The sequence below is a fragment of the Chelonia mydas genome, chromosome 5 (assembly GCF_015237465.2).
Source record: "Chelonia mydas isolate rCheMyd1 chromosome 5, rCheMyd1.pri.v2, whole genome shotgun sequence".
In the NCBI taxonomy this organism is placed as follows: Eukaryota; Metazoa; Chordata; order Testudines; family Cheloniidae; genus Chelonia; species Chelonia mydas.
Window position 1 is genome coordinate 115,520,630 of NC_051245.2, and position 23,305 is coordinate 115,543,934.

The window sequence follows — 23,305 nt, forward strand, 5'->3', positions numbered from 1 at the left end:
TAGAAATCCGCCAAAAGTATAATTGCAGTGCATGGAAGCTTAACATGAGAGGAGCTGTGGGCTTTTCAGTAAGTCCTCAATATTACTTTTCCTTACACTTCCAAGTGGCAGGGAAATTACTTATTTTACATTTAGGCTCCTTTTGTAGGGGAGGGACAAAAAAAACCCAACATACCTTTTTTTTTTTAATCTCCTCAGGAAAACCATTCAATTACTCTGGCCCAATGAGATACTGAAGGTTCAACATCGAAGGACTGGATTCCAGACTACAATCTGTATAATAGAATAATGTCCTGAATGGAATGGAGTCAGAATCAGACCAATAAAGGAAGTCATTTCATCTGGCTTAACACAAATGAGCATAACTGCTCAATAGAAAGGAAAAGATCAACTGACTGAGCTGACAGGAATTAACCAGGCTGCTATTGCCATGGATTGTGATACCTCCATGGGGTCTCTGAGACAAGCAAAATCTGTTGGATGCTATTTTTGTGGTGTGTGATAACACACTTTAGAGAACTGCCATACAGGAGCTCTTTACCCTGCCTGCTCTTTAGGGGGTCAGCTGTGCTGTTGTAGACAAAGCTCAGAGTTAGGGGGTGGGTGGAGTCACACCACAGCTCCTGACCACGTAGAAGGAGTGCATCCGCTGTTCCCTTGATGGAATACAATAAATCACCCACTTGTATGACTGGCCAATGTCATAGGGTGCTGAATAGGCCATGTAAGGGGGGACCCAACCATCTCTGCTCCATTTGAGGAGTATAGGAAGGGAAGGGACCCTAACTTGCATGGCTCTCTGGCTGGCTGGTGATGCAAGCTTTTAGAACTCTCTATCCCAATGGGCACCTCTGTAGAGTCAGGCAGACTCTACCCCTTACTTATTCCATTTCCTTTTGATTTGTACAGACTCCCACCTTATACTTGTTCCATTCCTAGTTCACGTAGGCATTTTAACTTCTCCATAGTCCTGTACGCTGAGCTCGAAGCAGGTTTGCACTTAGAAAAAGAAATCAGAACCGATTTGTAGCCACGGAAGGTCTAAAAGGGTTCTAAAAATCAACTAAATTGATTTTCCATTGGTTAAAACATACTGCAAACCCAAAGACAAAGGTTGGGTTCACTAGTTCATGTGCATTAGCAGGGGTTTGCTGGTTTGCCAAAGCCATGAGTTAGATTATGACCCACATAGGAAAAACAACATATAACTTGATCAAGATGACTTTTTCCAAATGAACTCAGTTCAAGCCTGAAATGCACTGGTAAATAGCAGCTTCAGAGCATTCCTAGGAATCCAAATAAGCAGAGACTCTCAGTAGCACAAGGAGCAGATGCCGCAAATGTCAAGAGGGAGCCAGGGTGGGGGATTACAGACAGACTAAAAGAACAGTCAGAGGGGGAAGGGAAAGACGCAATAATAGAGAAGAGAGGCGAAGTGGTAGCTGAGGCCATAGAATCAACCCTGTGGAGGGAGGCAAGGAGAGAAGCCACCAGTATTGTCAGAAAAAACTGATAGTTTAGGGATCACAAGAGAAATGATGGGCTAGAGGAAGGAGTCGTCAGCTAAAAGAGAGAGGAAAACAAGAGAAATTCGCGTACACAGGTCAAGTGAACAGTCCTTTGAACTTCTCGTAGTCCTGGTGGAAGATGGGACTATTCACAAACAGCAGCTTTCAGAAAAAAAAAAATGCCTGCCTTAAACTTCTTCTATGACCTCTTTTCCTACATGGCCATGTCACTGTAATATCTGGACACCACAGAAACATGGAGTGCCTCCTCCCTGCAATTGTGTTTACAGTGATGTTATTATTCCCATTTTACAGAAGTGGAACTGAGATACATAGAGAGATTCAGTGACTTGCCAAGGTCACACAAGAGGATTGGGTTCAGTTCTTTGCTCCCTGAGCCCCAGTCCAGTGCCTTATCAGCAAAGGCATCCTTCCTGCAGCTCTGATGCAGCAATTCCTGAAGGTGAAGCTGTACCCAGCCACAACCCATATGAAGCAGTTTCCAGAGAAGGGAGCTTCTGGCTCCTTGAAATGTTTTCAAGTTTCCCAGACCTTGGCATTGGTAGCCTATTTGAGCTCATGGTTTAACACACCTGTAAGTGAGGCTCTCATAGAACAGATAAGGACTGTATCCTGTCACCAGTTACACTGTGTAAATCTAGGCCACTGCAGTTAGACCTCAGTTATACTACACATTCAGCCTAGCAGAACCTCCAGCGGTTTTTGCAGACGATATCTCATGTTAAATTCACCAAAGCCACTTTACACCTACCCAGGGAATGAGCAGGATGAGAAAGAGCAGTGTAACTTACCTGGTCATTGTCTTGGTTTTAATTTTTGAGAATTCCGTGTGGACAGCAAGGCGTCTGGAGCTAATTTGCAGCGTCAACAACTTGGAAACATTGTTACTATGAAACCACAAAACAGAGGGGAAACCAACCTTCTGAATTCTTCAGGATTTTGTAAACTGTACTTTTTACAAATCTGAAACAATTCCCTAGGGACTGGGAGGGTAGCAGAGTTAGCACTTGTATTCGTGTTTATCAACAAGGGCAACATTTTTATGGATAAAACAGCTCACTCTCTTGTACCTGTATTAAACTGTATACAACATATTACACATGGAAAAATGTCAGATGATACTGCATCACAATAAATACACACAAAATAAGTTAAAATAATTTGACTTAATTTATAAGGTGTCTCGTCACACATTAACTACATGTTTAGGAGGTTTTTATCAGGTTCTCATGGATAGCTCTTCCTTAACTGGTAGGACTGTGCCTATAATAAGCAATGTTGTGTGTAAGCCATTCCATCTACATTCAAAGATAAAGTGAGTGCAGTTAATGCTTGGAGGGAGAGAAAGGATAATTGAGGAGTTTCACTCTGGTTTTTTTGAGTTAAGAAAAAAAGGTCTGTTTAATAAAATATCTGTTATTGTTTTCCTGAGAAACTGCATTTCTTGCCTCACTTAAACAGAATGGGCCTGATCCACATGAGGTGTTCATTGCCAGGGCCTCATGGATTTCAGTATGATGAAACAGATCTCTAAGTTGAATCAGTTTTGCCACAAATGGCTGTGTGTTTGGGTGCGTTATATGTAATGGTCTTTACACACACACACACACACACACACACACAGAGCCAGCTCAACAACGTGAATATTTAAAATCAAAACTTTAAATTCAATTATGTTATTGTCACTGAAATGCTGGGATATTAAAGGTTAAAAACAGAGTGTTCCGGTCAAGATGAGCTGAACGTACCAGCTACTACAGCTGATTTAGATTCAGGCCACTGCTTTTAAGGAAGAAACTGGGCCTGGAGTACACTCTAGGGACACCTACAGAAATAGTCACCTCTGATTAACTGACTGCTAAATGTCACCCTTGCCCCACATAAATACAGCTGGAAAAGCCTTTATCTAGAAACAAAAACCAACTTCAAAGGAAGCAGTTCATAGATGACTGTTGAGGGTATTTAATTGGCACATCACTAGTGACCTTCTGGTTTCATTGTTCTACTGGGTAAATTAAAACAGCAGCATGCCTGCTCAGGGAAATCTTGTTATTCAGCAGTAGATTTGACACACCTTTATACTTCAGATTTTTTACAACTAACTAGACTCTGTTGTTGTGCCACACTAAGTGACATCCAGTGGTGGTGTGGATTCAAGACTCATTAATAAACTCTGGAAAACAATGGTGTTGCCTAACCCCTTCTCGTCATGGTCTTACCATAATCACTGGCATGGTATTTGAATGCTGCATCTCTAAAGAACCGATCATGATACCTAAACCCCCCAAATTAAACCTAAATCTCAATCCATACTACTGACAAATAGAGGAGGGTGAAATTTTTCCACCGAAACATTCTTCTCTGATGGAAAATGCCTATTTGAACAAAGAAATTTTTCACCAAACTTTTGCATTTTTGTCAAATGAAAAAAACAAAAAACAAAAAAAAAAACAGTACATTGGTTTCATTTCTGTGTGAGACACAAGCCACTCTCAGACTTTTGGATTCTCCCGCCTTGTTTTTCCCCCAAGGGGAAAAAAATACATGGAGACAAAATGGTTCATGGAGTACTTAGAACAAAATGAAATGTTTCATTTCATTTTGACTTTTTTGTGAAATAGACTTAGCTTTCTCTATCAGCTCAAGTGATGAAGTACCTTCACTCCACCACTCAACATGGGGGTGTTATGGGTCAAACCAACGTCTTGAGATTAACGGGCGGATAGATTCCCAGATGGCATATACTGGCAAAGCTCCATTGATTGCAAGGGAGCTATGACATTATATACAGGCTGAGGATCTCATCCTAAAAGTCTTGGACCATCTAAATTGGAGGGCTGAGCTGATACGAGTTGAGCGCATTCATTGGATCCCATTGAGAGAGCTCAGTCTTGGAATACACTTAGCTGACGGGTATCATTTTCCAAGGAAGTCAAATCAGGCCCCAGTGAAGGTAGGTGCTGCGCTCCCCCGGTTCTCCTGGATTTCAGTAGGAGTTGAGGGTGCTCAGCACCTCACAGGACTGGGCACTCAGTCACCCTAAGATTGTTAAAACAATGGCCAACAGAATGAGGGAAGGGAAGGGAATTTAACCCTTAAAGATGCAACAAGCAAGTGACCCGCAACATGCTCACATTAATTCGACCTGCACTTTGAAAATAAGGGACCCGTGTTGAAATACAATCATTTAAATTCTGTGAGTATGATAAAGCAAAGAGACTATAATTTAAAAAAAAAATAGTCCCTGGCAAATTGCCAAATCATTAAGATATTTTGAATGCAAGAAAGTGTAATTAGACAACAAGAAAGGATGCCTGGTGTCACAAACGCCACAGCTTAGAGTGTAACAAAGACTCTGCTTTGTCTATTGCAGAATGGTCAAACCAAGGTGGAAAAGTTACATGACTAATAACCATAGTGCCAACTAAACAAACGATTTAAGGTAGACACAATGGTTTAAAAATACTTGTTTAAAGACAATGTGCTGAGGTTGCAGGGAGCACTGCTGGCTGCTGGGAGATGCAGCAGTGAATTGTACTTTAACTCTATCCTAGGAGGGAAAATGTCTAGGGGGACTCACCCCGGCCATCCAAACTCTAAATGACTAGCTCTATACAGCATATGATTTGGGTGTTTAGTGTGCACAATAGGCAGCAGGCTCACTCAGTAGCAGACTATTATTAGGATCAGGCAATGCTGGCTTGTCTGTGCGAAACTAAGAAAAATCACAATTGCAGAAATAACAGATTTAGAGAGCAGTGGATGCTTCATAGAAAACTGGAAAACATACGCAGTTTAGAAATAATCTCACCTACAGAGTGTGTCTTCATATTATTTGAGTGGAAGAATGAAACACCAGGCAGGTGAGCAGTGTTTATTTCAGTGGTACTTCCATACATATGAGGAACAATATTTCAGGTCCAAGTGCCTCCTCTCCCATGGAATAACTGGAGAGTTCATTTTGTTGAGGGAGGGTATTTACTCATCATGAAACTGATAGGGCATTCCAGAGTTGGAACTCTCCAATCTTACCCCTCTCCCCCCATAAATAAATAACACAACATACCTTCAGAAACACACATGGAATTCCATTCTTCTGGTACCTAGATAAAATAATGAGGAGCACCATATAAACACATACACCGATAACAAAACAATTATTCTAATCTGCCATGCGGAACAGAGTAGTGGTTGCCTAAGAATTTTGAAATAGTTACCACATAAATGTAACACTGATTATTTTAAATCAGAGACTCATAAATCCCTAGAAAATTGTACCCACCCAAACTATTTAATCAGGCATGTGTGCAAGCGTTTGGTATCGGGAATGCAAGTAATGTAAGTTTTCATGATGCTGTTCACCATAAAAAAGAAAGTTATTGTAACTGTTTCAGGGCTTGTCTACATGGAGCAGCAACATGAACAGCAGGTGTCGGATTTCTAAAGCACACTAACACGTTGCACATTAATTGATCCAGGTAGACTCTGCTGGCACCCACTAAGTCTTTCCTAGCACACTTTACCATCATACAGCACAACATTAAAGTGCACTAGGAAATCTTTAGTGCACCAGTGACGTCTACACCAACCATTTAACAAACAACAAATTATTGCACTTTAGAAATCACACATAAGGTGCATTAACCCACTGTGTAAAGAGACCCTTAGTTCCCAGTTCAGCAAGGTATTTAAACATGTAAGTAGTTCCATAGAAACAGCTGGAATACTGATTTCAATGGGACTACTGACGTGCTAAAAATTTGGTATGTTATTTTGTGCATTGCTGAATAGGGGCCTGACTGCTGTCAGAAAATGCAACATATGAGGAAGATTAAATCACAGAATGATCAGACAAGGTGGGAACAGACATTTTTTTTTTCAGTAATTAGCCTTTATTCAGGATCTCAAGCTGCAAGGGAAGTTTAAATGTCAGCTTGCATATTACAATTTTTTAACAGAAAAGTCTAACTTGGCTTTGAAAAGCATCAAATCAAGGTCAAAAGTAGGAAGGAGGACAACCCCCAGATTGAGTTTGTTTTTGTAAGAAATATAATAGCTACAGACTGTAAACAATGTAAAGGAATTGACTCAAAACCATAAAAGAAGCAAAATGGAGTCAAAGCTGACAACACCCTGTGTCACTGAATGTACCAGATACGATATGTCCTCCCCAAGCGTCTACATATTTAAAGGTTGTTTCACTTGGCAACTCCTTTTTTGTTGAAAAGTGTTGTCAATTACTATATTTATTGACTACACTGCATAATTTATAACAGGAATCGAGGAATTGCCGGATTGGATCAGACCAGTGGTCCATGTAAACCTGTCTCCAACATTGGCCCATACAATGCTTCTGAGGAAGGTACAAGAAACCCTGAAGTAGGCAAATGTTAGATAACCTGCCTCCTATGAAAGTTATATCCTAGTTAAAGATTAGCTTCAGCCCTGAAGCATGAGATTTTATATCTCTTCACATGCACACACTCACCCCTCTCTCCCCATAGGTCCATTTCAAGTGGTATGAAACAAACAACTTTTTAATTTCTCAAAATCATTTTCTTATGTTCTGACCAGCTCTACAGATAACATTCACTGCAACAACAAACCATATAAAGGCAGGAGTTTCAACCTTAATTGTGACTTTCAGAGACTCATAGGGAAACAGGACACCTATTTCATTACCTAATCCATTTCTTTAAAATACCATTCTTTTATAAATTTTAGAATTATTTATTTGCTTTCCAGTAGTGCCCAAATACACCAAGCCAGGTGGAGTCCCACTGAGGTTAGTGATGTGTGAGAGCATGTATGTATTAATATGTATTAAGAAACAGTCCCTCTCCTGAAGAACTTGTACCTTATACAGGCATGCTGTCCAAAATGGGAAGAAAGGAAGCATTATCCCCATTTTACATACAGGGACCTGAGGCACAAGTAGATTAGGTAATTTGTCCAAGATCATAAACAAAGTTTGTGGCAAAGACAGATGCTGAACCCAAGTCTTCAGAGTTCCAGTCAAGTGCCTTAATACCATCCTTCCTCTCGTAATTTTACATTACTACATTTTAAAAAATAGTACTATTATCATAAACTTCACTGAAGCAGATGGGTTTATAAATACTGTAATGAATTACACCTTTTTAAACAGCATTATTTAGTAATGAAACCTGAATGACCCTTTTGTTCTCTGTGTCTGTGTAAGTCAACAAAAACCCTAGCAATTACAGAGCATTTTTCACCTGAGAATCTCAAAGAGATTTACAGAAGGTGGCTAAAAGTTAGGAGAACTGGAGGCATGAAGCTCATACAGCAGGCCCGTGGAAGAGTTGGAGATGGAAACCTAGTCTCTCCTGACCCTCAGTCTGATGCGCCTATCATTAGACCCTACAGCTTCCTCAATGTATAAAGGATCCATCAGGAGCTACATTTTGAGTAAACATATGACAGTATTCAAAATGTTCATGATGCCAATGTGATCATTAAGGAGTAAGATACTATTCGGCATGTGTCAGCATATCAGAATCTGTCCCTATCTGATCACTTGTAGGTATTTTTAGGTATCCAGAGCTCAGTTCAGATTTCAGGGTTTTTTGTTTTTGTTTTTATATTAAATCACCCATCTCTATTAGGAAGCAAATTCCTCTATCACTTCCTTGAAAAAGGAATATACTTGAGTAATCCTGGAAGACTTCTTAAAAATAAAAATCTATTAAGAACTAAAATAACTGCACACAAAACTCTGGAGAGTTACTGCACATTGCCTATCAATTATTTCAAATGATTTATTATATACAGTTTACTACAATAACAGGCTCAAAAAAGCTACTTTATACTTGGTGTTATTCTCTTTTGATAAGTGAAATCCACTTTGTATGAAAGTACCACCATGAAAATAAAAATAAAACAAGAAATGCATATAGCATCTGCTGAATTCTAAATATAATGTTGTTTATCCTTTTCAGAAGGACCAAATTGATTTTATAATTGTCTTATTATCTGTGATACAAGATACCAAATAGGCATCTGGCAGTAATCGTAGTACATGCCTCCTTAAATATAATACAAACGAGAATACAAACCAAGGTGATATTTGCTGGTAAGACCCCATGCATTTTTTATGTAAGGAAAGATGTCTTTTGAAATGACTATAACCCCAGGTTCCTCCAAGTCTTCTAACACACTAACTCAAGTCATCCGCTTCAGAAATCGGAGTGCTTTCCTGACACCTCAAAACATACTTTGATAAGCAACAGATTGGTTTCCATGCAAGGACCCGGAGTGAAATAAAACAAGCAAACATAGTTATATGTCCCCCCGGAGTTAGTCCATCCCCCAATTCACTTTAACCAAACTGTACTTCATTTTCCTTCCTGCAAAATATTTACAGCTGTATTGAGGTGTCAATGTATTTTAATAGCACATTACACTATATTCCTTTAATATTTGTTGTTAGTCTTTCCTGATATTTTTGTGCTAATTACGTGCTTTATCTCCCTAACCATCGCAAGCAACATATAAAATGAGAGAGCTGATGGTGAAATGGATGTACTTTTTATTCTTTTGTGTTTGCTGTCCCGTAAGTCTTGTTTCGGGAGGACAATTTACCTTCAAGATATTCTTCACTGTTAGGCATGCAACATGAAAGTGGCCTCTTCTCAGAACTCTGCCACTTCCAATATAATTGATGGGGCTCTACAGAAATTCAGTTAGTAATTTTCCTCATTTAAACTTTTTAGTTAGGCTAATACATGCAAAAAATGTATGTAAGTAGCATATTTACTTCACTATTCTGAGAACAGTCCTTGTGTATTCAACTAAGTTATTACGGAACAGAATACAAGACTATCCCATTGTTGACCTTGCATTCAGCAAGAGCTCATTAGGGCAAAACTGATTGATTCTGTTCCATTTAGATGACAATCCTAAATAATTAGCATTTAGCAATTCACTGCTTGGAGGGCTGGAAATGTGTTATATATTTAAAAGACTGAGGGCCAGATTGTGAGCCCATTTCTTACCTGTGTGAGTCACTTCTCCAGAGAGTAGTTTAATTGACTTAGAATAAGGAACTGCTCACAGTTGTGGGGAAGGGATCACAGTTTAGCCTTGAATATTTAACCATTTCTCAAAAATCAAGTCAACCACAAACACCAGCTTTAATACTGAAGTTTGAAATAAACTCATGGCATTTGAGGCCATAACAAGATTATGGACAGCAATTGTCACCTTTTTTCCGTAAAGATTTTGAAGTGTCAAGGATGTCGACATTTGCAAAGCAATCACAAGTGATCAAGCACTAACTTTTATACTTGGGGAAGTGGTATGGCCTAATGGATAGCCTATTTGGGTGACCATGGGCAAGGCTGATTTACCTCTCTGTGCCTCAGTTTCCTTATCTGTAAAATGATGAAATACTGACCTCTTTTGTAAAGCACTTTGAGACCCACTGCCAAAAAGTGCTACATTAGAACTAGGTACTATTATTATATGTGCCATCAACAGACCATGCATCACTCAGATTAGCCTGGCCCGCTGAAGTACAGTCTTGTGACTTATTTGGGAAGGTAGGGCTTACATAAGAAAATAAGAGAACATAAGAGCAGCCATACTGGTTCAGAGCAAAGGTCCATCTAACCCAGTATCCTGTCTTCCAACAGTGACCAATGCCAGGTCCCCCAGAGGGAATGGACAGAACAGGTAATCATCAAGTGATCTATCCCCTGTCGCCCATTCCCAGCTTCTGACAAACAGAGGGTAGGCACACCATCCCTACACATCCTGGCTAATAGCCATTGATGGACCTATCCTCCATGAATTTATCTAGTTCTTTTTTGAACCCTGTTCTTAATTTCATTTCAAATATCTACTGGATTAAATCTACTGAAAAGAAATTCTACCACTCCTGAAGACATTTATTAACAGAGCCATCTGAAGCTCAGACTTTTTCCATGATTAGTATTTAATTTGATTTTATAATACAATTGGAGATTAAATTAAATAATTTCAGTAATACTATATTACAGAATCCTGGCAGTAAGATTCTGTGGTTAATAGTGTCAGCTCTTTCCTTCTACTAATTCCCAAACTAATGAATGGAATAATAAAGGAGTAGAATAATTTGCTATTTGCACATCCCTAATTATATATTTACATAGAATTTGGAAATTTTAAATGAATGAACCATCAGGCATTATCTCCTCCTCGGCTATTAGGAGTCAACATTCCTGCCAGCTGCAATTTGAATTCCAGAATCAGAGTCAACCTACAAATGTGCTGAAACGAGTTATTGGTGATTTGTACATACAGTTAAAACACATGGAAATGGCCACACAGGATCCTGATTCTGCTCAGATGAAACTCCACTTCCAGCAATGTGAGTGAGGACTCAGGGTGATGATCTGGAGTAGATTTGCTAGAGTTCTGTTAACTTCCACAACAGAAAATGATCTGATTTGTGAAACTCAATGTTTAAAACATAATCAATGTATGCTGAATGCATTTCTTCCTCTCCTAGGTACCTGCACTAGCTACAACATAATCTAATATTGAATACTTCAGATTTACTGTCATTCATCTCTTTTCTACTCTTGTGGGTGTTGTGTGACCACATATTTTGTTTGTTTTGTGATTTTTTTCATTTGGGCCTGATTCAGCTCCCAATTGAGTCAATAATGCCCAGCTCCACTAAGGGACTTGGGTGCTTAAAATCCAAATATAGGAGCTACTGCCATCCACCCTGCTCAACCTAATCCTGTAGGTGACTAAATTTCTGCTGTGAAAACTCATTTGGCACCTTCATTTCTCTCTCTGGGCATGCACACTGCTGCTTCAGGCAGGGGCCCAGACACCCAAACCCCAGTACGGCCCTCAAACCAGGTGATGGTGGGTTCTCAAACTTCATTGCACTGCGTCCCCCTTCTGATAAAAAAAAAATTAGTACACAACCCCACAAGCCCGGTCACCATGGGCAGGGGTGGGGGGCAAAGTCGAAGCCCAAGCCCAACCGCCCCGGGCAGTGGGACTTGGGCTTTGGCCCCAGGCCCCAGAAAGTCTAACACCAGCCCTGATAACCCCATTAAAACAGGGTTGCGACCCTGTTAGCCGATGGCCAGGGATGTTTGGTGAGGTGCCAGCTATGCCCGTTTATACCATCCGTGACTTTAACCGCTAGGACGCACTGTCCCTTCGCGGCGGGCAGCCCGGGCTTGGCTGACGGATGCCCCAAGGTCCTAACCACCCGTGACTTTAACTGCTAGAGCTCAGAGCTCCTTCGCAGCGGGCAGTCAACACTGACTGACAGGTGCCCCAATGGCAGCACTAAGAGCCTCTCCACACCCGTGACTTTAACTGCTAGAGCTCAGAGCTCCTTCGCAGCGGGCAGTCAGGATTGACTGACAGGTGCCCCAAGAGTTTGCCCCGTGGAGGCGGCACAACTCAACGCTAGGCTCTTAGTACTCTCACCTAATGGCCAGGCTTTATAGCCAAAACGGCTGAGGTTCTTTAATTGTGTTGGCTGCTTTACAGTAAACCAGAGAAACAAGTCAGGCTTATGCACAATGGTTACCAAAATTTATTAAACTAGATTCTAATCATGTGGTTACAAAATTGCTAGTGCCTACTTATTTAAATGTAGAGATGTTACACATACAAACAAGTTACAAAACTGAAGCCACAATCCCAAAGAAAGAAAACAAAGTATAGAGCTCTATTTCAAAATATGTGTACACTAAAGATAGGAGATCAGGTGTGGGTGCTTCTTACCCTCCTTGCATCTCTCGATTCCAGCGGTGCCAAGCCAGGATCGGTCACTCAATTCCGCGGAAAGACGAATAAGGGACAAGGCTTAGGGACCCTCTTAGCTGCAGAAGCCTTGGGAGGCTGTCACTTATCTGACCAGCAGATAGATAGTGAAAAGCACTCAAAAATCATGGTGCTGTAGGTCCCATACTTATACCTCTGTACTCCTTTATTCTCTTTCTCCTTTCTTATGCCAAATTGGGGCTGGTCTGTCTGGCCGACGCCAGCTCTCGCACGAGTAGTTCACACTTGCAAGGGAGAAACAATAAGTTTCGACTACTGGACACTTCTTTTATCAGGGTAAATATTTTCCCACCTAGGATGTTGGGGTGTGTGCATCACGCTATTTAGTAGGGGCTAAGAGCCATGTCTGTCACAGCTTCTCTGTCTGCTGTGAGCCTAATCGTTGTATATGTTCCCAGATGCACATTGTCACAGCACACCTGTGCTTCTCACAGCTTCAAAGGCTGTGCTGGAATTTATGTTGAGTGCCCTGTTGTTTTGGCTCCCGTGTGTTTCCAGCAATGCTGGTCTGAGGGGGGGCTGGCTGTCTGGCTACAGACCCACAGTTTGAGAATCACTGTTAGAGGTTTCCCCACCTGTGGGTCCTGATCCGATAGACACACTCAGGAACTTCACTGGTGGCACGCCTATAGTGAAGACAAGAAAAACCGTACTTTGAACTGGTGGAGCTCATTCTCTTTGCAGGCAGGCATCGGCTCAACCTTGTCTACAGTTGGGGTTTGCACTGGTATAGCTATGCCCGTTGTTCACCACCAGTTGCTGAAACGAGGGCTAATCTCCAGTATAGACAAGGCCTAAGTGAAACTAATCCTGATGCTTAGCAGCGAAAGTTATTCGGAGTCTTAGTTTCTTTCTAAGCTTGTGAGGCTACTGTAATTGACTTGAAAGGTCAGATCTGTAGTTGTTTGCAGACATCTCAAAAATTCTGCAAATCATTGTGTACAGAATCAGTGTACAACGAACTGATGCCAAATGACAGAAAACCGCCATAAACTGAGCAGCTTGACTTCCAGCCCTGTCAAAAGTACCATGTGAATTTGGTGGTCCTCGAACGAATTCTAAATTGACAGTATTTCACGCTGTCTCCCTGACTATCTGTCAGAGTTCATCAGGGTTTACTTACAGGTGTTTCTGGATTAAGAGAAAATAGCCCATTGGGACAATCATTATATGGATATCACAGCATTGAGGAGTCCTCAGGGGAAATTGTCAGTGTGGAGACTTCAGGATACAGAAATGATTTTATCCCTTACTGTTAACAAGTGTCTCCATTAATACAGTGTATACAGTTAGTTCCCTTGTCAGAGCAAAATTAAACTATTCCTCAAAATTAGTTTATAAAGAGTAATATTTTAATATATATGTTGTGCATTTCAAAGGCCAATTTTATACCATAGTAAATGAGTTTTCAGCAGTGAATTTAATCCCCTCATTGGCATTTAAGAAAAGTAAGGTTTTTCTATTTCCACAGTCTCCACCGACTTGGTTGAAAAAAGAAAATTTGCTTATTCAAAATGGTAGCAAGCTAAACTGCAGTCCCTCAGTGCGAGATTAACCTCTCATTTCCCAGTACAGAGGGTATGCATGCCCAGCAGTATGATCTGGCATTCCACTGAACTGATATCTGCTGTAAAGCAGCCCCACTCCAGAGACATAGATATTAGGGATTAGTGAGACTCTTCATATAAAATAAAACGTACCTGATTCTTCAACAAAAATTCAACACAAACCAACTCTTACTGAGGTTTAGAAAGGTTTTTATTTTTTTTTCCATTTACAATTGCCCCTGAACTTTTAATTCTGATTGAGACCAGCAGCAGAAGGGCTAGTATGCAGTATCCGAAGTAACCCTGACCTCATCAGATTTCCAGACCAGTTTTGTAAACCATGCAGCTTTAGGTAAGAAGCTAACCTTAGGGGAGCTTATCCAAACTGAACCACACATCTGAACCTTTCCAGGCTCACCTGTCAGTGGATAACACCTAGATAATGGGTAACTCATTACGTGCCTATGATCAAATGTACTCTAATGAAATGGTGGGAGCATTTCACAACTTTATTTTCAAGTTCCTAGCGTAATACACGCTTTGCTTCTACCCCTCTGTGATTGCACAGGAGAACACAATGACCCACTTTTAAAAACACTTTCTCTGCTCAATGGAGTGCATTCTTCAGTGACAATTCTGTGAGTTCTTCCTGACACTCGGAGGGACATGTCAAAGCCTCTCTTTCAAAGAGCAGATTTTTTCCCCTTATTATTGAATTCCCTAAAACCATTGACTCATGCTGTCCTTGAGATAATAAACTTCTTGTTCCTTGAAAAGCCATCACATATATGCAGGAAACCAAAATTGTATGTGTAACTTACTGTACATTTCAGTCTTTGATGTGCACAGAACAATGTTCCTGCCTCCAGCATTGTGTGTGCATTATCCGGTTTCTTTCCCAGAACACACACAAAAATCTATGATTGAAAGTAAGAAATAAAATAAAAGACTTATTTTTTGCACCCTGTACACTTCACTGCACAAAATCTCAGTTGCTATATAAAGTGTAAGTTATACTCTGGAGGGGTGAATGAACAGACAGATACAGCTTTATAAATGAAGAGCACAGAAGCAGAACCCACAATGGAATCATTAAGCATCCTTTAATTACTGTTTGTGGCAAATGTTGCTGAGCTAATTTGAAACCACCGCAGTGCTCTTGGCAATGGCACTCTTTTAAATTCATTTTCAAAAAGATGATCACAATTCACCGGTTCAAGGACACAAAAGCAGATAGTTACTCAAAATGTGAAATCTGGGCCCCCAGCCTCCCAAATTCATCCTAATCATTAACACTGGACATATTCAGGTGTGGTCAGGGCATGCTCACTGGATTCCTTGTGTATTTGTTTGCATGCAAATTAGATATAATTTGGTTGGTTTTGCACATTCTATTTTATTGCCATGGAGCCAGCTCTCAGTAAGGGCTTGATCCTACTTCATTGATATCCCTGGGAATTTTGCCATTGATTTCACTGGGCAGAGGATAAGACCTTAAATGGAGTCAAGGAATAGGGCTTTCTTCTGAGAATAATGCTCAGAAGCATTGCAGGGTTGAAGGGAAGGAATTCTGGTCTTCAACGTGAGTCTTCAAACCTGCAAAGTAGGCCTGTGGCTTCCTTTATTACTGCCACTTCCTTCCATCTCTGGGTTTTGCCTCCATGGAATTAGCTCCATGCACACAGTCTTTGGCTATGCTACTAGCACCCCCTTTTCCTGCTTGGAAGCATGGAGAGCCACAGTGCAGGTCTCTTCTTTTACACGCAAGGGGATAGAGACCCGCCAGCATGAGTTTTCTGCTTCTTGGCAGTAAGACAAACGTAGGTGTGAACTCCCCTTCCAGACTTGTCCCAAAGCAATGAGGACTGAAATCCTGAGCCACTGGTGTGATGAGAATTTTGCCATTGACTCAATGGGCCAAGATTACACCCTATGATCTTAGAGAATCAGATACTCAGATACCACCATGGCACAAATGGTTAGATCACATTTGTTTAACAGAATCATGGATTTTTCAGGCAAAAAGGGATGATTACCTTTATCTTTGTGTGACCTTCACTCCATGATTCTGGCATCAAGCCCAATAACTTGTGGTTAAACTAGAGCGTATTGTGTTTGGGCAGGCAGAACCCATCTCAATTTGCTATGAGCCTAGCAGTACTGGCTATGGTTCAGTCTGCCAAAAGAAAAACCCTTCTGGACCTGCATTACCTGTTAGGAAAGAAGTCTGGGTCCAGATTCACTGGATTTTATGGCTGAAAGCAGACATATAAAAAATATTTGCAATTAAAGGTACAATACCAGGAGATGAGTGTTGCACTGTATATCTACTATATTGTATAGTATGTCACTCTGCATTGTATATCCATTTCAAGGCCCTTCATGGCTATCCCCACCCTACCATCCCTCATTCAGTACCGAGATGAGGGTTCCCATTGCTCATCAGCCCATGAGCTCAAACACTTTTGTGCTTTCTCACCTACCGCCTCTCATGCTTGGGAAGAGCTCCCTATAAATAGCCACAAAGCTCCCTCATTATCCTCCTTAAAACTCTCCTTTGCTGTGGTACCTACAAATAAAATTGACTGTGGTTAGGCCACTGGTATGCTGCAATCACAGCCTACCAGGCTGACCAATTGTCTCATTCTTTGTACTTCCCCCATATCTCTGTGTAAGGTAAGCCCCAGCCACCATCTGTGGTGACTCATTTTCAGGTGTGGTGCTGCAGCCAGTCCCTGAGTAAGGACTGGGTCAGATGACCCCTAGAGACAGCAATTTGGTCCCACAAAAATAGCAAGCCTGTCTGTACAACGTCACTACTCATTTGGGAACAATATCTCTGCCTCATGGTGGTACAGATTGCCCCAGGCATCCAGCCTGCTTCTGCTTCTACCTCAGGCATCCAGCCTGCTCTCTCTGGCTGGCCCTACACTAGTATCCACCTGAACCAGCTCCAACCCTGCCTCAACAACTCCCCCAGAAACCCCCTGACAGTCTGTTTCCATCTGTTGTCTTGTCTTGTACTTCGATTGTAAGCTCTGTGGAGAAGTGACGATAGGTTTGTTCTGGGTTTGTACAGCATGTAGCACAATGGGGTGCTGGTCCATGAAAATAATAAAAAATAAAAATAATAATTTCATCCCTGGTATTTTAACCTCTACTAGCTATTACTCTAGATATTAGCCTGTGACGAGGCAGAATTTTTTCAAACCCTCTCAAAGGAAGAATAAATGGATATTTGATATATTTCTTCTCTCTTATGTTTTGGTTTGTTATAGAATAGATAGCAGAACTCACAAAAAATTGCTTACAAGATTGATTACACGCCTTAGATTGGGCCTCTAATCAATCTGAGCAGGTCTTTAGTGCTTCCTGACTACAAAGCCTGTGAATAACCCTTAAACTAACACCTTTTAGCAGATTTCCAAAATAATATCAGTTTAAGTTATTGAGGTTATTGTGTTCATGCCCCTAACCAAATCCCTTGGGGACTGTGGGTGATGTAGAATAGCCAATTTACATACAAGATTAATTTAGGCCCAAGTTTAACCTTGGGGGAAAGAGGTGGTGGTACTCTTCCAAGCTCCCCATTGCTAATCACCTGAATGAGATACCACACAGTAGCTTGTACAAATATTCTAAATACACATTCACTAGGCTCCCTGAACTTGTTTCATCATTGGTGGGGCTTCAATATGCCCACGGGCTCTGCTGGGCTCAGTTCTTTTAATTTCACCCAGAAGTCAACAAACAGCGACAGACGTAGTGAAGCACAGGTGAAGTGTTCTTTTTGTATGAACCACTGCCCAATTTTCCATCCGTTGCTATTTGGGAATGCTTTTAAAGTGTAGTCCCTACTCCAGCAAGTCCATCCTTGATGTAGGAAAGACATTTGTAACCTTGGTCACGTATACCTCCAAAAGGAAGAGAATGCAACCCCCTTGCCAAGCGTAGGTGTTAGAAAGCATTCCAGTACATCCAGGAGCAACTGGGGATCCAACAAGATCCTCTTCCCCCATCCCACTAAGGCTGTGAAAATTTGAAACAAATTGGAGGCATATACCCCAATGAGAGTTCCTGATATAGCATGCCCTGCAGTTGCTTTGCACCATGCCAGGGCAGCTTTGTGCCTGGTGGGATCAATAGATGGCTTCAGAGCAGAGGCTGCCTGGGAAATAAGCTTCTCCCAGCTACTCTAGCCATGCTCCCTTCCTTTTCTGGCCTGGCCCATTTTGTGGGCAGTCACTACCAGTTTAGGGAAGCATGGTCTAGTAGCTAGGGCACTAGCCTGGTATTTGGGAGAGCCACATTCAATTCCTGTTTGACCTTAGCCCAAGTGACTTGGGCTATCTGTCCCTCAGTTGCCCATTTGTAGTATGGTAATAGTGAAGATGAATACTTATAAAGACTGTAAAGAATACTATACTATGGTAAAAGGGCTCACATAAGTACCAGAGATAAATAGGTCCTCAGTGGAAAGCTTTAGGTAGCTTGCACTACTCTGTTCCTGCTCTATTCAGGACCTACAGCCTGTGTTATACCAGCAGAAGTCAAAGGAAATTGGGTTTTAGTCTTATACATACAAAATCATATTGTGCCAAATTCAGCCCTGATGTAACTTCACTGACTACACCAGGGACAAATGTAACTTGCCCCTCTAACACTGATGCTACTAATTCTTCATTTATATCTGATTGCCTTTGTTAATGCCCACACAATATCATTTTTTTGTGTGGGAAGAACAAGCTTGATTTGGATGGAGCAGTAATAATATTCTGGAGTCTGTTGGAAGATGATGTTCTGACCACGGGCCACCTGACGACAGTATCACTGCAATTCACTCGCTGCCGCTGCACCACTTCTAGTCAATCAGTCAGTCCCATTCTTTGGATCTGAAACTGGTCCCACCATGGCATATCAGTAGAGCCATTTAGCCTCTACATTGGCTCCTTGTTGCATTTTTAGTTCCACAACATTGCCCTGTTGGCAAATAAATGGCTGCAATTGCCAGTCTAGCCGTGTCTTAACAGAAGCAAAAACACAGTGGTAAAACAATCTTGCTTTGTTTCTCTTTTCTGCCTGACCCGGGCCCCTTTTCCCCACATCTGTGTTGTTCAAATGTTGTGTGAATTCACTGAGAAACAACCACAATAGCGTTACCTCTGAAGCACCTGGCATTGGCCATTCTTATGTTGTTAAGTCAAAGACTCCATGCTGCATTTCCACTTTGTGTCAAATTCAGGGACACAATATGTCATATCTCAGTTTTGAGGCTTAGGTGACACCAAACCTTGATTTCCTGTATTCACTTGTTCATCCATTTATGCACCAAACTGTGGCAAGCTCCATTTTCATTTTGAGAAAACAGAAGCTTACGGAGGTCTGTTTGACAGCTTCCTTTGCTGATGCTGCAACTGTATGAACCACCAGGGCCGGCTCCAGACACCAGCGAACTAAGCAGGTGCCTGGGGCGGCAAATGTAATGGGGCGGCAGGATGTCTCGCTCTGGGGCGGCAATCCGCCCTCGGCGGCAGCAGGAATTTGGCAGCTGCTCCATCACAGTGCATTTCGCACTCGGCGGCGGGGACGTGACTCTTCTTCAGTCGCAGGTGGCAATTCGGTGGCCACACCATCACTCCGCCTCAGTGTTCGGGGGCAAGGTTTTTTGTTTTGTTTTTTTTGTCGCTTGGGGAGGCAAAAATGCTGGAGCCAGCACTGTAAACCACATCCCTAGGTGCCCAGGTTCCATTTTCACTTTGGAAGAAAGTTGGTTGAAAATCAGATACTCATTTTGACAGCATATAATATCCACCTGAATGTGGGGAGGTGAAAATCAACACTGTTTCAAATGCAAATGACTGACACTTCCCACTGTTGCTTAGCACTGAAGGTAAATCGATCCCAGGAGGCTCAATCTGTTAATAATTCCTTCATTTGTAATACTCTGCCTCCCTGACACAATGAGTAAATCAAATATACAGCTTTTTGCACCACAGTGATCTCTAAGTAGAAATTAGGTAACAGGACCTGCTCCCTCTAATTTCCATCTCCTTATATCATTCAACCCAACCCAAAAACATCAGCAGAAAGTGTGTGCTAAACATGCTAATAGAATCAAAGTTCCAATCTATTAAAGAAAATGGCATTGAAGCAGTAATAGAATTCTATTCTGCTAAATAGGATACCCAGACATTTTCCATTGCATTCTAAGAATGGCATACAAGACATGGCCCAATACATCACCAAGTGTTGTATTAGGATACATTAGCTGAGACATTTGGACCATAAAATACAGAAAATGAAGGAGGATTTTTGTTTCTCCCCAGCCCCACCGCTTCTTGTCTCAGCCTTTCAAGGTCAACTTCAGGTACTTCAAAATGTGTACATTGTACAGAGTCTTTTTTATTGGAGTGGCCTATACCTTTACAGTATGTTACAACATATGCAAAATGGTATAGATGTAATTTTTTGTGCTAGTCTGTGTGCGTTTTAAGTCACCTAGAACTTTGAGCAGGCACATAATAAACAAAAACCATTAGCTCTGAAATCTACTTGTGATTGGGTAAAGGAGTCCCAGGGTTGACCAGGTGATTAGCTGTACTGCACCATCTGGAACGTCTTCTTAAATAGTAATAAACACCTGCATCATATTAGAATGAGGACCTATTTCAAAAAAATACCTAGTTATGCATTTTTCCCCAGTCTGTTTTCTAAGTGAGAAAGAGACTTTTTTTGTTTAACACAATTAAAAATCACACACATGCACCCTCACACCCTGGGCTGACTAAAGCACTCGCGGGCAGATTACTGATTCCCCAGACAGCTCTGCCAATGCAGCGTAGTCATGGCCTGCTGCTGCTGTCTTTTGAGCAGTGGCAGTCAAAGTACTTTTGCATGCACACAAATGGAGATTGGGAGGATATTGCCAAGTTCAGTTCCCCCCTAATCAAAGGCCCTGATCCTGCTGCTAATGTCAAGTGGGAGGACTGCTTCCTCCCCTACCTTCCCTGTGAAGGCCAGTGACTCCAATGGTGCTTCTCTTGAGTGCAGGAGTCTGCCTGCCAAACTACTGATGCGGGTTTGGAGGCTATCCTGGGATTGGTACTGAGCTCTCCAGGAGGGAAAGACTGTCATAAAAACATGTATCAGTTAGTCTGACTAATGAACTCTAAATAGTGTAAACCAGGATTGTCTTTGGCATAGATTTTCGACAACAACAATATTTATTGTCCTTCGAATCTCAAACTTCTGTAAATTGTATTCTCTCTCTCTCTCCTCCCTCCAGCCCCATCCCTCCTCTCACAGCTCAGAAACCTTTCCCACAGCCTGGACACAGCTGAGGTTTTGGAATGGTGTTTCTACCGTGGCCCATTTGGCTTGTTTATTACATTTAAGAACCAGGTCCTCAGTCTTGACTTCAATGGAACCACATGTATTTGCATTGGCTGAGGGTCTGGCCCTAAAACTTGAGCACCTAGCAGCTTCCAGTTTGTGGTTTGGTCTGCAGATACAGAGACATACATTAAGACATATTTGAAGCTCTGCATGCACAAATACAATTGTATACATTTGTGACACTCCGCACCTCATGGGAACACCCTGTACCCGCATGTTCATCCTTATAATATGATTGTGTGGTATCCAATGCAAAGTTTGTCATGTAGGGTATCTTTGGAAGGCTTATGATGCACTGAGCATTGTTCTTACAGTAATGTTATAGATTGTAATTTCATGTATATAGTTATGAGGCTGAAAATGTGTTCTCATGACTTAAAACAAACCCAGGCAAAACTCTCCAGGAGCAGAGGGGCAGTACACACCTCATCAGGGCATGTATGGGACAAACCCAGCCCAGCCTCACAGGAACAAAGGACAGTTACTGAGGCAGAGACAAAGGATCTGCTGGACTCTCAAGTGAGTCACCCCCCTTCCCTTGTTCAGTTTGTGACTACGATGAGGTAATGCTCACCTGACTCTGAAGGGGGTGCAAAACCAAGAGGGAAGAAAGAACACGATAAAAGGGAGAGACGTTTGCCATTCTCTCTCTCTTCCACATCCATCTACAGACAGCACCACCAAGTGACTGAAGAGCTGATCAAAGGGGAAAGCCTGGCCGAAGGGCAACCAGCCAGCCTGTGGTGAGAAGCATCGAAGTTTGTAAGGGCATTGAAAGTGTTAAGATCAGCTTAGAACGTGTTTTGCTTTTACTTCATTTGACCAAATCTGACTTGTTGTGCTTTGACTTATAATCACTTTAAAATCTATCTTTTGTAGTTAATAAATTCGTTTGTTATTCTACCTGAAGCAGTGCATTTGGTTTGAAGCATATCAGAGACTCCCCTTGGGATAACAAGCCTGGTACATACCAATTTCTTTGTTAAATTGACAAAATCATATAAGCTTGTAGAGTCCAGCGGGCAGAACTGTTTCTTCCTAGGGTTGTATCTGGGACCAGAGATATTGGCTAGTGTCATTCAGTTGCAAAATCCAAGCAGCAGCTGGCCAAAAGTGCTCACTCACATAGCTGGGAGCAGCTTACATGCTAGCGGCTGTGCGTGAAGAGCCCGGGAGTTGGGGTTCTCACACCAGAGCAGGTTAAGGCTGGCTCCCATAGGACTGGAGTGACTTAGCAGATCACCGGACCAGATAACACCAGGGGAACGTCAGAACATATCTTAAGGTGCACAGAGATAGATGTAAGTCCACACTGTGGAGCAATGACAGGCATATGCCAAGTGTAGCTTACGGGGAATATTTTCCCTGGTTCTCAATCAGGTCTTTTATAACATACTGCTAGATATTTCTATCAAAATAAACCCACTGTGTTAGGGATCACACTTTTATCCTACAACAGATCATACTTTGGGATGTTATATTTATAATTTGGGGCATAAGAAACAGGGAAAACATCAGCCAGTCTATGTACAAGTTTCAAACTGCTAGCTACAGTAAAATCCCTAGGTTGTGTAGCTCAGGTTAGAACACACCCCATATGATTGTTTGGTTTTTTTTCAGTTTAAAGGAAAGAAAAACAGACAAGGCTTTTGGGGCATATGCTTAAGTACTATTAACTTAGAAGTAAGCAGGCACTCAAGTGCTTTGCTGAATTTGGGCTTGTGATTTATCTGAGCAGGAATGAATGAGGTGCAGGCTATTTCCCAGAGATTCACGTCCAGCAATCTGAATGGATCTGTAGGAGGTCTGAGCCAGTAACATCAGCAGGAAATTAATCCACAGCAATTACTTTGCACCTTGGCATTAATATTTTTCTGTAATAAATACTAGGGTGCAGGGTGACTACGAGATATCATTGGCTTTACTATTTCAGTGGTTTTCTTTTATTGCATGCACAACACATGTATAGCACATAAAGTAACAGGCATATCTGGAAAATCAGTGTGTGGTTCA

General features: G+C 41.6%; 1 long non-coding RNA gene across 1 annotated transcript in view; it reads right to left on the minus strand.

The window, feature by feature from the left end:
• Positions 1–917: 917 nt before the first annotated feature.
• Positions 918–23,305, minus strand: part of LOC122465933 — a 240,986-nt gene continuing 218,598 nt past the window's right edge. The window contains exon 5 of the long non-coding RNA XR_006291082.1: positions 918–999. This is a non-coding gene — a long non-coding RNA (uncharacterized LOC122465933). The remainder of the gene's footprint in view (positions 1,000–23,305) is intronic.